This window comes from Apis dorsata, unplaced genomic scaffold (genome assembly GCF_000469605.1).
Source record: "Apis dorsata unplaced genomic scaffold, Apis dorsata 1.3 scaffold_293, whole genome shotgun sequence".
Lineage (NCBI taxonomy): Eukaryota > Metazoa > Arthropoda > Insecta > Hymenoptera > Apidae > Apis > Apis dorsata.
The window spans coordinates 547,317-551,314 of record NW_006263568.1 but is presented as its reverse complement, the minus strand read 5'-3'; the positions used below and the strand labels follow the sequence as shown (position 1 = coordinate 551,314).

The window sequence follows — 3,998 nt, the reverse complement described above, 5'->3', positions numbered from 1 at the left end:
TTTTTTTTTTTTTTTTTTTTTTTTTTTTCATCAATTATATTACAACTACATTATATTATTTAATATCTTATCTCTAAATTTCCATTATTTATACACGAAAAATAAATTCCTTCCATAGTTATACCATTCTCTATATTATACCATTTATATTATTATTATATTATTTATATATTTACTGTTTGTACTATATTTATTTTATCATACTATCTCTTACTATATTATTTCGTCAATTTTTATTCTTATCCTTCCTTGTCGGCGAAAAATGATCGATATCGAAATTCCAATACAGTGACATTCCATAGAAATGCACCATTTGAATGATCGAAGCTTTCACATCTCGAAAATATGTGTACACCGCACGAAAATATCGTAAGCGAGGAAAAAAAAAATGTTTTTTTGCCTCTTTGATCGATCACACATGCTAGGCTTTATACCTTTCTGTGTCGATACCGAGATAGGATGTATATGTGTGCAACATTGAAAATGTTTTGTGAGCAGACTAACGTGACAAACGTGACGTTTGAATAATACAGGTTATGTATGCTTGACGATAATCGAATGGTTCCTCGAAAAATATTAAAATTAAAATGAGCGTTGAAAGAGAGAATTTTCGAAGATAAGAATTAAATATAAATTAAATAAAAATATAATTTTTTTTTTTTTAGTTTATTTATTTTACAATTAAAAAAGTTATTGGCAATTTAAAATGTTTTAAATTTTTTTAGAACGAGTTTGCATCGTGATCGACGATTGATTGTTCTGTTTTTATTTTTTATTTTATTTCGATTGTTAACGACGATATAATTGTGGTAAAAAAACAATCACTATATAAAATATACGAAAATATATTCTCTAAAATTTCTCTAAAAATCTTTTAATTAAATTCTTTCTTTCTTTTTTAAATTCCATCCAGATTTTTTTGTGATGTTAAATACTTATGTGTAAAGATCTTTTAATTATCATATTATCTATTTATTAATTATTTTTTTTTTTTAACAATAAAGATGACACGAACATAAAAGTCAAAAAATTTCCTATTCTATATCGAATGATATCATAAACTTTCTCAAGAAATATAAAAAAATAAATAAAAATTTTCTATTTTTTTTTTAATATATTTCTTTTTCTTTTTCTTATGTCTTTAATATAACTATATCATTTTCGTTGCATCTGCAATTTTATTTTTGATTTTTAATACTGAATTCCATTCCGAATTATTTATAATATTAATTATTTCCCATAATTATTTTTAAATTATTTATTTTCATAATCACATAATTTTCTAATGATATCTCGATTAAATTTACTTTTTATTTACTTCGAAACAAATTTTTCAAACCACCAGGTAAATATTCTTAATACAGTTTCACGTGCGATATATCTTTTTGAGTCCATGTCTCAAGCGAATTCACGTAACCTCGGTTGATTACATTAAAATTAATTGCATGCGACTGTCTTTCGAACGAATATGTATACACATACTATATATAGTATATTATGACCTAGAGGTTTCAATTTTCAAGAGAATTCAATGGATTCAACTTAATTGACCAGTCGATAGTCTTTTGGATCGAAAATTAAAATCGATATAATTGTCACATATCATCCTCTATGTATTAAAATTAAGAGTCTTCGATCGATTAAGGTTAAGTTATTATAGGTTAAGTTATCTCGTATGCGTGCATATATACGAAATTTTCGTTTCAAAAAGAAATGTATCATGAATAATTCGATTGCTTTAATTCTATTTCTGTTATTTGTTGATTTTTGTCGAATTTTTTTTATAATCTTTGACGAGAATTGAAATCGAAATTATTTTTTTTTTTTTATATTAATAATTAATATCAATGATATCTCTATTAAAAAGATATAATTAAATTATAAAGAGAATAGTATTTATTATGGATAAATGTTGATGCGAAGTATTAAGTTGTATGGGAAAAGGAATTATTAAATTTCGTTTCGGTCGAATTTGTGAATTATATGATGGATTAAATTCTTAACGAATCCGCTTTATAAATTTTAGAGACAATCATTTATTCGAAATTTTTTTTCCAAATAATTGAATAATTCAAACTTTTCAAATATTAATTTCCAAGGAAATCTTTAGTTCATCTTAAAAATTTTTCAAATTAAAATAAAAATGAAGATTAATTATATACATTTTCATACTTGCGTTTACCAAATAGTTCGATTAAATTTAGAAATACAGATTAATTGATGTAACATGATTAAATTTCAATCACCTATTAAAATCGAATTAATTAAATTTCAATTTCTCGTGCTTGTGGAGTAAAGGAGCATGAGAAGTATTGTCGAAAGGTCAAATATAAATAAGGTTATTTCAAACATACACGTAAGAAAATAAACGTAAAAATAAATGTAATTAAAATGATTATTAAAGTTTTATGAAACTAACGATAACGCGTGTGGGAGTAACACGTTTATCATTTGTCAAACCGATATTTCACTTTAGCACCGATTGTGAAATTTACGATGCTATCCATTTATTTGTGAATCTCATGTTGTTCAAATGAATGCAAACAAAGAATGATTTTGATATATCTGTAAAAAAAACATGAGGTGAACGAAATTAGAATAATTTTGAAAAATGAAGTGTCATCTTTTCTAATAGATAGATAACTTGGACTTATTTAATATTCTTATTTAAAATTGTAAAAAGCATGTATATCATGATATAATCTTGATAATCATATTTTTTTTAATAGAAAAAATTTGTTTAAAAAATTTCTGTATATTATTTGTATATTTTTTTAACTTTATTTAGAATTTTCAATCCAAAAATTGTCTTTTTTTACAAACAAATATTTTAATATTTATATCAAATTTAATTTTATTTAATTGATAAAAGATTGATTAAAAAATATATACTTTTTGTATATTTTTTTATCTCTATTTAAAATTTTAAAGTATCTTTATTAGTTACTAATTCTAATTAATATATATATATAATTATTAATATGATTTAACTTCTTAAGACTAAATTAAAAAGTTAATGAAAAATTGATTAAAAGTTTCTATTAAATTTATGATTAAATTTTCCAATTTTCAGATTAGAATTTCTAACCTCAATCTAACCTTTCAAGGAATAATTAAAAGACAGAGCAGAGTTAGATAACGGAAAATCTGAGAAAAAAACACTTATAAAAATTCATCACGTCACTTTTCTAGTACTTTTATCGATAAAAAGAACTTGAACGTCCATTGAGAAGAATAAAGACGCCGAGGATGAGAATTAGACTCGAACTGCATGGACGACATTTACATCGATTGCAGAAGTTGGAAGGTGTGACGAGGTAACTAGGAGCGTTTAACTCAGTTATCAAGCGATATATATGTAGCTTCAGTTTCCCTCTATCATTCGTTTCCTCTTTGTTAGTGGCCATTCGTGACCAGTGTATCACTGTGCTGCGGTTACGAATCAATATTGTCGACCTCCACCGCGTTGACACCACGTGTCTTGCAATCGGTTGCTCGATTCGAATACTGACCGCATTCACAGCTATGCAACAACTTCATCGCGCGTCGTATCTGAGCTATTGAAGCGACCTCTTGCGATTATGTGTAACATGAATCGGTTATTCATCGTTGCGTCGATAATTGTCTCGCGTGAGTCGATTATAAAAATTTATAAAAGTGAAATTGGTCATAATAATAAAATAAAACTTATATAGAAATTTTTCTTTTTTAATTTTTCTATTAATTCTTATGAACATCTATCATTAGAATGAAAAAAATCGACGATTGCGAGATAAAATGTTAATTTGAGGTCACTTGTACACGCTTGTTTTATGGTCACAGAGAACTCAACTGAAACTGGCGAGGTCTATTCTAAAATTAGACATAGCCGCCTCATCTTTTGTAATGACTCTCATCATGTTGAGAGCTCTTTAGCTGTACAATATATGGAACTAGGATTTTCTCCATATCTGTGCATGTACAAATATCATATGTTTCTAAGATTTTTAATTTCTAGA

The 3,998-nt window shown here is 25.5% G+C and overlaps 1 protein-coding gene and 1 long non-coding RNA gene across 12 annotated transcripts in view; one reads left to right on the top strand and one right to left on the bottom strand.

Moving 5' to 3' along the window:
* The window catches only part of LOC102670810 (potassium channel subfamily T member 2), a 152,960-nt gene that overhangs the window by 59,291 nt on the left and 89,671 nt on the right, over nt 1-3,998 (bottom strand). The gene's annotated exons all lie outside the window — the stretch shown is intronic.
* LOC116185828 overlaps nt 3,064-3,998 on the top strand; it is a 2,333-nt gene continuing 1,398 nt past the window's right edge. Inside the window, exon 1 of the long non-coding RNA XR_004150735.1 lies at nt 3,064-3,317. This is a non-coding gene — a long non-coding RNA (uncharacterized LOC116185828). The remainder of the gene's footprint in view (nt 3,318-3,998) is intronic.